A 12,878-nucleotide genomic window follows, 5' to 3' on the forward strand; every position below is an offset into this window, starting at 1 on the left:
TTCAATGGACAACTATTACCGAGTCAAACAATGATGAGATCATGATGTTTAGATTGTTTTAACATCATACATATGTTGTAAATTGTAAGGTTAATACTATACTATATTACCGAGCAAAGAACCTAGTCAATAAACCCTAAGGAACCTAGTCGGTAAATCGTAAGGTTATCGCTATCAGTTAATGAAGGCAGAATGTCCACCGAATGAAGTTTAGTATTTACCGAGTTGTTACCAAGTTGTAACTGAGCTATAACAGAATACATTAAATGGTTACATGCATTATTTAATGAAGGAAGCTGATGAGCTGGAACTGATTAAATGATTGGTATGTCATGCATGAAGTTTGTTAATGAATCTATGGCAAAGGAAAATCGGCATGAAGATCTATAGCTTAAATTGAACCGCTATACCCTAGCACAAGTTCCAAGAAATGTATGCAAGTTCCAAGGTAGGGTAAAACATTTTTAGATCGAAGGATACATTGAACCTGGTCAAATTTTGAAGATCTGATGGCTATGATTGATCATGGGAAATGTGATCAAGGAGATTAAGCGGTTGGTGAATTGTTTATAAATAGGGAACCATTGATAAATAATGTATGTGGGCAAATGTATGCACAGGGATGCTACATAGTGATTACTGAGCACATAAGCTTGAAGACCTATTTGAATAACATAGTAGAGAAGCCCAGCAGATGGAAAAGATTAGTTCTATGTCTAGATTGTATTGAGTAAATAAGAATCTGCTTTAGCATTTTAGATGTGCAGTTGCAGATATATTTTTATTACTATCATTTTGTGAAAGTGACAAAAAATCTGTTAACCGAGTGGACTTAACAGTCTTATTTGTAAAACCCTCTAGCAAGGTGACATTCTGATTGAGTGTTTGAAATCCTTTAACAAGGTCACTTCTCACAAGGTGAAGATCCTAACAGATTTGAGGGAAATTCCTTAGCCGGGTCACATCTAGCAATGTGTTTATAATCTTTAACAGGATTTGCTTTTAACCGAGCATACTCTAGAAGAGTATATTTCTTAGTGGGTCTGAAATCCCATAGTGGTTTTTCCCTATTTGGGCTTCCACGTTAAATCTGGTGTTATGAGGTTTATGACGTTTATATGCTTTTGAGTTTGCATGTTTAACAATTTTGGTTATATTACTGAAGTATATGTTATCGAGGTTGAATCTGATGTTTTTTATGGAGGATTAAGTTTGTATGATTCACCCCCCCCTCTCATCTTGTTGGCTATTGGATTTGTACTTACATTAAGTATCAAAACTATCAATTGGTATCAGAGCTTTGGACTCTGGAAGAAAAGTTTAAAGGTACTTGAGGCAAAGATCCAAAGATGTATAAGAGGGATGGACCAAAGTTGAACAAGTCAAGTTTCTGTACATGGTAGAAAAGGATGAAGCTACACCTATTAGGAGTTGGAGAATATGTTGTATATTATATGGAGAATGATTTCATCACACTGAGCACCTATCCATTGATAATGGAAGAGATAAAGGCAAAGCAAGAACATATCCAAGCAATGATTGAGATAACATCTGCATTGACCGACTCAGAGTTTAATGATCTAGAAGGCTGCAATGATGCAAAGGCTATGTGGGATAAGCTCATATCAGTATATGGAGGAGATGAACATGTTCAAAGAGCAAAAGTAGATAGTCTAAAAGGACAACCTGAATCTATGAGGATAAATAAAGGTGAGAACATAACTTAGTATAGTACAAAACTAAAGGAGATTGTCAATCAAATCAAAGGAGCAGGTGGAACTATTGAAGAAAAGGATATAACAAGTAAGTTGTTAAGAACCCTTCTACCGGCTTATGCAATTAGAGTCTCTGCAATCAATGAATTGAGGTTTGTACCTAATATGCCAGTTTCTTTAGATGCTACTATTGGTAAGCTACATGCATTTGAGTTAAGTAACTTTCATAACAATAGATCTTCGGTAAATAAAGTTGAATCTGCATTTACTTCTTTTCATCTTGATGAATCTAATGATTACAATGAAAGAAAGTATAAGTACTCTGAAGGAGATCATAGTGGGGCAAGTGAAAGATTTTGTAAGAACATAGAAGAAGTACACAAACTGTATGAGGAAATCAGAAAGAAGGAAGAGTTTGAAGCACTATTAGCTAGAAGGTTATTGAGAGGCAAAGGTAAGTATAAAGGAAAACTACCTTTGAAATGTTTCAATTGTGATAAAATAGGACATATGGCTTCTAACTATCTGGACAAAGAATCTACTGAAAAGAGAGATTACTGAGATGACAAACTGAAAGACAATCATTACAGAGGACACTGAGACTTTAGAAGAAGAGATAGAAAGACATGCTTAATAGCTGATGAGGAATCCAATGATGATAAATCAGATGAAACTAATACAGAGGAAGTAGTTTATGTGGCTATCAAAGATGGATAAGATGAAGAAAGGTATGAAGAACAAGCCCTAATATCTCATGTAAATAATAATGATTCTTGGATCATAGATAGTGGATGCTCAAATCATATGACAAGAGATAAACACAAGTTTGTTATGTTAGAAGATTATGATGGAGGGTATGTAAGATTTGGTAATCATGCACCATGTCCGGTGAAAGGTAAAGGATATATAACACTTCTTGACAATGCAAGATGCAATGATGTTTATTGGGTTGAAGGTTTGAAATACAATTTGTTGAGTGTAGCACAACTAAAGAATACAGGTTAGCGAATAGAATTTCAGAAGGGAATTGTCAAAGTTCATGACAAGAATGGAAAGTTAGCTGCTATTGGGACACAAACAAAAGGTAACACATTTCACCTTGACTCAACTCGGAACAAGTGTGTGTATGGAAAGATAGATAATACCTGGTTATGGCATAACAGGTTTTGTCATGTAAATTTTGATAATCTGATCAAAATAAGTAAGAAGCACCGAGTAAGAGGTCTATCAAGTCTTGAAAAACCTAAGAATGCTATGTGCCAAGGATGCCAGATGGGTAAGATGACAAGATCAAGCTTTACAAGTAAGTCTTACACTTCTAAGGGAATTTTATATCTTGTTTACACTAATCTTTGTGGTCCTATGAAAGTTCAAAGTTATTATGGTTATAAATATTTCATATTATTTGTGGATGACTACTCAAGGATGATGTCAGTAATGTTTTTAAAAGAAAAATTAGAAGCTTTTCAAATGTTTAAATGGTACAAGGCAAGAGTTGAAAATGAAACAGGAAGACAACTGAAATGTCTTAGATCAGATAGAGGAGGAGAGTTCACATCTGATGAGTTCAACTTATTCTACAATGATCATGGTATTAAAAGACAAGTCTCTGCACCGAGAACTCCACAGTAGAATGGAATAGCTAAGAGAAGAAATAGATCTATTATGGATTGTGCTAGAACACTGATGATTGAAAAGAAAGTGCCACAAACATTTTGGAGAGAAGAAATAAGCACAACAGTTTACACCCTAAACCGAGTACAACTGAAGAAAGGTACTTTGAAGACACCATATGAAATCTGGTATGACAAGAAACTTAATGTAAGTTATTTTAAAATCTTTGGAAGTAAATGCTATGTACACAAAGACGATAGAAATGGCAAGTTTGATCAGAAAAGTGAAGACGAAACATTTCTAGGTTATTCTTCTAGAAGCAAAGTATTTAAATGTCTGATCAAATCATCTAACAAAATAGTAGAAAGTGCAAATGTGAAAATTGATGAATTTGTACAAAGAAATGATGAAGGAAATTCCAAAGAACCAAAAGATTATGATGAATTTGTCTATGTTCAACCGACAAGTCCTACCGAGAAAACTATTGAAGAAAATGAAGAGAATATCTAGTTACCGAGTGATGAAGAAGATCATACAGAGCCTACTGAGCCTGTATTAGCCAAATATGTCAGAAGACATCATGCACCAAGTCAGATTATAGGAGATAACGATGATCTAGTGATGACAAGGAACAAACTGAGACAGAACACATGTTTGATATCTAAATTTGAACCGAGAAAAGTGAAAGAGGCATTTAACAGTGAAGATTGGATAAATGCTATGACAGAAGAAATTGATCAAATCAATAAGAATGACACATGGACACTTATCCCAAGACCAAAGGACAAAAATGTAATCGATACAAAGTGGATTTTTAGAAACAAGCTAAATGAAAAAGGCGAGGTCATTCAAAATAAAGCAAGACTAGTTTGCAAAGGTTATGCTCAAAAAGAAGGAATTGATTATGGTGAAACTTTTGCACCTGTGGCTAGACTTGAAGGAGAAGAACATTGTTGGCATATGCTGCTTTCAAAAACTTCAAGGTATATCAAATGGATGTCAAATCTACATTTCTGAATGGAATATTATAAGAAGTTTTTATTGAACAACCTGAAGGATTTGTTGAAGACAATAATAAAGATCAGGTATGTAAATTGAACAAATCATTATATGGTCTGAAACAAGCACCTAGAGCATGGTGTGAAAGATTGCACTCTTATTTGATTAAGATTGGTTTTATAAGGACAAGTGAGAACAACAATATGTACATGAAGAATAATGAAAATGGAATACTGTGTTGGCATTTTTGATGTTTATGTTGTGATTGTCATTGATGGACACACACTTGTATTGAGATCCCCTTTATATGTATGAGCTCATGCTCAAGCGGTATTTGTTCCAACCGGTATGTTGTACTCTAGTCTTTTGACTAGTGGTGATTTTGCAGAATGTGTTTCCCGATCTGAAGTGGCATGTTGACCCCAAGCGGTTCACAGATCACAAGTGGTACAAGGAAGCAAAGCGGCACAACACATTTTTACCAGTCTTCATTTTTGTCAAACCAACAACTGGCATTTTTGTCAAACCGGCAACCGGCATTTTGTATGAACCAGTAGCACTCTGTGATGAGTTACCAATCAGCATTTTGTTATGAGTTACCAATCCACCGATTGTTTGACAGTGCCGACACATTGATGGCAAATCTTGTGTCATGTTACTGAGTATGTCTAGATTCACTGAACCTAGGAAACTATAATGTAATCCTATTGGACTGACATGAAATCAAATTCCTTTAAAAGGACATCATGTCTAGGTTTTTTAAGTTGTTGAAAGAGCTGCGAATAGGGTTTATGTTGAGCTAGGGTTTAAGGTGGAAGAGCAGAGCGATCATATTAGAGAAGATCGAGTTGTAACTGAGTGAGATAGAGAAGACTAAAGTAATGCTGGAATGCATTAGCTGTGAGCAATACTGGATCTAACCAAGCAGTTTGTGCTAGTAGATAGATCAAACACTTGTTGATTACTCACCTCTTTGACAAGTTTGTAGCCCTTAACTGGGTAGGCCTCAAATTCTTTGTAAAATCCTCTAACAAGGTGGTTCACACATGTGAATCTAAAATCCTCTAACAAGGTAGTCTTCAATAAGACTTATCTCCTAACAGAGATTAAGATTCCTAATAGGATCTATTCTGGTGAAGAACATTGTAAGACCTTAACTAGTCTGACCTTAACCGGTCTGGTTTCTATTCTGCAGATAGTGACTTGTGAGTTCCATCTCACTGTGGTTTTTCCCAGTTGGGTTTCCATGTCAAATATATTATGTTATGGTTGCATTGCTTTTGTAGGTGACTGGTTTATTCACATTTTCATTTGTATGTGTGATAACTAGTTTGATTGTTAGACTGCTTTACTGGTTTATCTCCGGATTGTGTAAGTGTTTTAGTGCAAATATTTTTGGCATACTAATTCACCCCACCCTCTTAGTATTCATCAATTAGTATCAGAGCCAACCTTTCTATAAGTTTAACCACTTGGAAAGAGATATGGGAGAATACACATTGAGGGAACTTACTCAATGGATCACAAAGTCTGAACAAGCCTATGATGATCTTATAGTCAAATACAAGGCATCTCAAGCAAAAAGAAGAAAACATGCAGAGAGGCTGATGGAACTATCTGAAAGCAGTTCTAAAGATGAAGCTAACATGGAAGCTATGATTGCTGAAGTGAATAAGCTGAATGATTCAAACTCTAATCTGAGAAAGGATTTGGAAGGACTGACTATTTGGTTTAGCGAAGAGCTTGAGAACTGGAGAAAGGCTGAAGATCTGGTAAAAGATAGAGATCATGAGATCTCCAAGTTGAAACAAGAGATTAGTGCACTAACTGCTCGCCTTCATGAGAGAGGAATGGAGAGAGAAGACATCCAAGGAGAACTGAGCATTGCCATCTCAGAAAATGCATGTCTTATGGAGACAAACACTACTATTTCCAAAGAACTCTTTGAATCAAAGGAAATACTAGCTAAGTTTGGTAAAAGTACAGTCAGGCTAGAGAAAAAGCTTGAGTCATCTAGACTGGCAAAGAATACCAATGGTCTTGGTTTTTCTAGACATGAAGAAGGAGAATCCTCAAGGACATATGCTCAAGCATCAAAGAAGCAATCGACACTCAAAGGAAAAGGTAAGCAAAAATTCAAACCTATTTTCTTTAACTATCTTAAAGAAGGACACACTGCCAATGTGTGTAGGAGCAAAGCCTACAATAATTTTCCTTATTTTATCAACAATATACCTAGATCCAATAAGTTCAATGGTCATTGTTATGCATGCAACAAGTTTGGGCATAGAGCATTTGAATGCAGGTCTGTAATGGATAACACCGGAAGATATCCTCAGAGGACCAAAGGAACTGGTCCTAAATCTTTTATGAATTGGAACCACAACCGGTTTAATGTCTTCAATCATCAGTCATGAAGCGATGGTCATCAAGCAGCAACCAGATGGAGAGAAAGTTGTATGATCTATCATGGTCATGGTCACACTGCTGCAACATGTAGAAGGAAGAATGGAAACATGTACAAAGGATCTTGGAGAGCACTTGGACTTGTTTGCTATCACTGCAACAAACTGGATCACATTGCAAGATTCTGCAGAAGCAGAAAAAGTATATCTGATGATATACCGGTCACTCAGGAAGGAGAAATAGATGTTAAAAAAGTTCAAAAAGACATGAATAAAGTATGGAAGGAGAAACCAATATTATTGGAGGAGGAACCGGTTTCTGCACCTAGTGTGGAAATGACTGAACCGGCAAACTGAGCCTCAAAGGCTTAGGGGGAGCAAATGGCAAAATGCTTTCGAACCCCCGGTTAACACTGGTAAAAGACCTTAACCGGTATGCTACACCTGTCACTTGGCAGAAGACTGGAAATGATAAAGAGGCAAATTAGGGTTTACGCCCTAATATAGGAGCATTAATGATGGTAGGTGAGAGACATGTATAAATTCAATTTTCAAATCATTTCTCACTATCTATTTTTTGAGCGAAGAAAAGTTTTCAAGTGCAGAGTGAAGAGAAGGAGATTTGAGCTTAGATTTCGAGGAATTGGAGAGATTTGAAAGAGATTCAAATATAGTTTGCAATCAACAGTGGAGAACTCAAAGAAGTGATATGGTATCCGACGAAGAGCGAAGCAAAGCAGAATCAGGAAGCCCTAAATTTGCGTATGAAAGGTATTTTTCATATTCTTGAAATACTCTTCAATGGCTTCCGCATCTCATACCAGTTCAAGCACATCCATTGAGTCAGAAAATTTCACTTAGAGGAAGTCCAAGTATAATGCTTTGTCACAAGTCCCAGCTGGAGTCATAGTTGAAGAAGGAATTTCAGACTATATTGATTGCAAGATAGAAGACCTAGGGTCCTTAGCCATTCATACTCAATTAGGTCTATTTTGAGATAAGGACAAAAGGATCAAACTGGAGTTTAGTATCTAAAAGAAGAAGAAACTCCATAATGCGGTGTATTTTTTGGAAGATTTCACAGAGTATCACATCAAAATCATCCTAAGCAGAGTCCATGGTGACAAGATGTACCTGGAGAGAACGCATGATATCACGCCTGAGGCAATTCATGCAGTCACCGATTTTTGCAACACAGGGGAAGTACCAGCCTTTAGAACGGTAAGCAAAATGGAAATGACCAAGCTCACCGATTTGACAAGTGATTCACGAGGTATGATAGTTAATCCTATCAAGGATGAACTCGTAAAACACGCCTGCATGGTGGTAGGCTATAAGACATTCTCAGCCAGTAGGATTAATTCTGTATTTGCTGTAGTGGTAAATGCCGCTTACCGGATGATTATAGAGGATAAATCATTTGACCTATGCACCAGTATGCAGAGGCAACTCCTGTCAAATCACAAGGCAATCAAAAAGGATGATTCATTGAGATTTAAATTTGGACAACTACTGGTAGGATTGTTTTTCTATTTCCAAGGCTACTTTCTGGGTGTAGGAGATGTCCAGTGGTCCCCTGACCAACCGATAACCAAGCAGATAAAGGAAAGTGTTGAAGCCATTGGAACCGGCTACCCTGAGATCCTAAACAAATACATTGATGAGTTTAGAAGAAAAATGAGTTAGAGGATGTGAATCTCAGGTGACATAGTGAAGAAGTATGAAGACGACATCTGTTTCACTATTCAGGTGGACAAATGTCTAATGGAGGCTGTTGAGCCTAGAATGGAGGAAGTGGAGCCTATGGGCTATGAAGTCATGTATGACATGCTGGAAGGGTATGCTTCAACCCTTATTGCCTCACCTCTTGATCCAAAGGCGAAGAAAACCAGAACCTACTTGGAGAGGACCACATCGGTTGAAGAACCATCAGTGAAGAAGGGAAAAGAACCGACATCCAAGAAAGCTAAGGCAGTGCCTGTGGCATCAGTACCAGCTACCACTAAGACTCCAAGAGTGACCAAGTGGTCACTAGCAAAGAAGAAACTGGAGGTAACACTGGCAAAAGTCTTCGAAAGAAAGAGGAAGACTAAGGCAAATGAACCAGACTCTGAAGAAACTGAGTCTGATGAACAACCAAAGAAGGCTAGACAGACCAAGAAGGAAGAAGAATGAACCGGTAACATCCGCACTGGTAAATATAGATATCTCCTCTTACAAACCTTTGACACATTGTCAAAGAACAGTAAAGAATATTAGGAGAAAGTTACTTCATGATTTAATTGATTATTATGATGATTTCAATAGTGAGGGAAAAGATGAAGTACTGGAGGAGATTATTCTTTATTTATGTAGAAATGACCGGTCACCATCAGAGATTAAATCTCAGAGACTGGATTCATTGTATAAAGCATTGGATAATAAATGGCGTATTGCCATTGAAAAAGATCAAGAGATTAGGGAGAAAGTGTTTGCACATTACTTCCCTGAACTCTCAAATTCAGAATTATTTGATGTATTAGATCAAAATAAAGGTCTCTTCTTCACAAGGAGAAGAAGACTCTGGTTGTTGGAAGGGAGAGTTGATGATGTAGAAAAGGATACACATCAACACATGGCTCATGCTATTAGTTCACACAAAGCTCGAATGGCCAACCTCCAAGTGGAAAAGGAACTGGTTATTTCCAAACCGGATGAAGTTTTTGATGAAGAAGGAAACATGGTGGAGGAACCAATCGACACCATAGATGTCGATGCCCTGGATACAGAAGATATCACTCAGGATATAGCATTTGAGGAAACTGAATAGGGGCAATAGGCCGGTCAGGGTGGTGAACAAGTTGTGGACACATAGCAAGCAGCAAAAGACAAAGAAGAAGAGAAAAAGAAGAAGGATGAAGATGAGAAATAGAGAAAGGAGGAAGAGAAAAAGAAAGAGGAAGTGGAGAAAAGAAAAGATGAAGAGAAAAAGAAGCAAGAAGAAGAAAGGAAAAAGAAAGAAGAAGAAGACAAAGGAAGAAGAAGAAAAGAAGAAGAAAGAAGAGGAGAAGAGGAGAAGAGGAAGAAGGAAGAGGAAGAAAAGAAGAAGGAAGAGGAAGAAAAGAAGAAAAAGGAAGAGGAAGAGAAGAAGAAGAGGGAAGAACAAGAAAAGGAAGAGCAGAAGAGGAGAGCAGAGGAGAAGAAAAAGGCAAAAGAAGACAAGGAAGAAGAGAAGAGAAGAGAAGTGGAAAAGAAGAAAGCTAAAGCAGCCAAGGAATGCGAAGTGGCTAAAGGCTCTTAGTTGGAGACTCCGAAGGCAACCAAAAGTCAATCCTCATCGGTTGATCTCTCTAGTCCTATCGATCTCCAATCTTCAAGTGAGTCAGAACTTATACAAAGCATCATGGTTGCTCAAGAGCACCTTGAGATCATCCATAGGAAAAAGAAACAAGACATCATTCAGGCATCTATAGACACGCTCACCGGTTTAATCCTCGGTACTAATCTTCCTAACACTGATTCATCACTAGCACAACTCAAACTTTTGTGTACTATAGTGGATGATCAGGTGCAGAGCCTAGAAGAAGCAGCTGAGGCCAATGTAAAGAAAGAGCACCAAAAGGCTCTTAATGTTTCTCTGGTGAAGAAACTGAATGAGCTTAGGACTGAACTGTCAAAGGATCAAAAGGACATAAGGAGTGCTTTGGATGAGGGAAACTTGCTACTCAGCAAAATCTGTCAACCTCATCTATTTTGTGATGATGTACTGACTAAGAAGCAATATCTTCTGTTATCGCTGTTTTAAAATTGGGTTCTTTCCCCATATTTGGCTATGGTTTTTTTTTTTTAAAAAAAATTTGTATAAGATGTGGCCCCAAATGCTTCAGCCTTATTCTAAACCTAGAGGGTTTAAGGTTTTTCTAAGTTTTAGGCTTTATCTTTTGTGTTAGGTCCTCTGGTTTCTATTCCGACGTTACTTTATTTCACTTAAGTCATGGGTCGCGGGGTCGTAAGAAGTGTCCCCCCTTGCTATTTACCTAGGCGGTCATGTTTATTATTTGAAAATTTTCGCCTTTTATTATTTCCTTCTAAAGTGCCGGGCCCAGTAAACACTGATCAACTTCAGAAAAGATCCGACGGTTGGCGCTATTTCGCAAAGGCTAAGTGCTCACATTTTAAGGCTGTGAAATAGCGAGGATTAATATCGGCCGTCCATGTGTCATGCGAAGGAAGTGAAGGTTGCGGCTGTCAAGAAGGTGGGGCCCCCTCTACGTGGTTTTCTCTGGCGTATTGGAGTGCAGCACGTGGCACAGGCCGCCACAGTCAACATTTTAAGATTAAGGATCAAAGTGGGCCCCAAAGATGAGTCAGCTCACAGGTGGAGGTGACCTGGCAAGGATAGCTCTTACAATTCATTGAGACCCCGTGGCTCCTTCCAGCGAATGAAAAGTCGACAGGTCAGCTTCGAAGATGACAGGGCGCCAGGTGTCCATGATGTGTCCGTGGGCCCACCTCTTCTGAAAGCTCCTAGCAGGGTTTAAATGCTGAGCAACTTCAGAAAGGATCTGACGGTCAGCGCTTTTTCGCAAAGGTTAAGTGCTCGCCCTTTAAGGCTGCGAAATAGCGAGGATTAATATCGGCCGTCCATCTGTCACGATAGGGTAAGTGGAAGGCATAGTTGTCAGTGATAGCTGGAGCCCCGTGGCTTTCTTTTGGCATATTATAAGGTAACACGTGGCACAGGCCGCCACAGTCAGCAGGACAAGAACGCCAGGTGTCCATGATGTGTCCGTGGGCCCACCTCTTCTGAAAGCTCCTAGCAGGGTTTAAATGTCGCGCAAGTCGAGATAAGATCTAACGGCTCGCGCTATTTCGCCAGGGTAAGATGCTCACATTTTAAGGCTGCGAAATAGCGAAAGTTAACCTGGACCGTCCACGTGTCTTGATGACACGCGGTCTAAAAGGCAGCTGTGGGTCCCTATAGTGTATGTTCGACAAATGAAAAGTTGACAGGTCAGCTTCGAAGGTGACACGAAAGCCAGGTGTCTATGGCGTTTCTGTGGGCCCACCTTTTCTGAGGTAGACCTGTCGAGACTGAAGTGGGGCCCCCCATGGTTCTTCTTCCGGCAAATGACAGAATGACAAATCAGCACAGTGGATGACTAGATGCCAGATGTCACTGATGACTCAGCGGGCCCACCATTCCTGAGGACCTTTTCGAAGGATTAAAAGGCGATTAACTTGAAAGATAATCCAACGGCCCGCGCTATTTCGCAAGGGTTAAGTGCTCACCCTTTAAGGCTGCGAAATAGCGAGAATGAATATCAGCCGTCCACGTGTCATGATGATGACATGGCAAAAAGAGAAAAGCACGGGCCCGCTATGGTATAAAGGGCGACATTCAGCCAGTATCAAAATAGAATGTGAGGGGATTTTCTAAGCCAATGGTCGGATGCCGCGTGGTATTATGTGGCCAATAAAAAGACAGGACTTAGACTAAGGACAAAGCCGTCAAAATGAAATTCACAGAGAGACACTTGCAGAAAGACTGCGGCCCGTTGGAGCTAAAATATGAATTCTCGTATGAATTCGATTTTGAAGGGACGGTCGAAGCATGCGGAATCAATGTTACAGTTAAGGCCCAGAGTACAAGCATTTGATTTCCTAACAACCAAGTAAGGATATCTCTTAAAAGGATTTTTGCAGAGGAGGCAAACGCAGAGTTATCTTTTACAAATACAGAGAAGGCGAATTGGTTGCAGAGCGAATTTCTTCGAGCAAGCATCAGGTTTTTTTTTCTTATTTTGCAGCCGTTCTTGTGTTGTGATACGTGAAACTGTTCTCGTATAGCAGAAATATTTTCAGAAGTAATATTTATCTGGTTGTATTGCAAATGGCTCCTAAAAGGGAATTTTCTGGTAAAGTTGATTATCTTGAAAGAAGCGTGTGTGATGACTTCTTAGAGCAGTTGACGCTGTCAACCAACCAGGCATCTAAGGCCAAAGAATTAGTACCCAGGGCTCCCCGACTGAAAATTGGAGAAGGATTGTATGATAAGGGTAATTGGTTAAGAGACCCACAGGTTGGGCTGTCTGGGTTGGGGTTATTTAAAATCGGTTTTGGAATGAGGAATTCTCCTGCTCCTCAAAATAGCATTTGGGAACTA

Source organism: Cryptomeria japonica, chromosome 1, assembly GCF_030272615.1.
Source record: "Cryptomeria japonica chromosome 1, Sugi_1.0, whole genome shotgun sequence".
Classification (NCBI taxonomy): domain Eukaryota; kingdom Viridiplantae; phylum Streptophyta; class Pinopsida; order Cupressales; family Cupressaceae; genus Cryptomeria; species Cryptomeria japonica.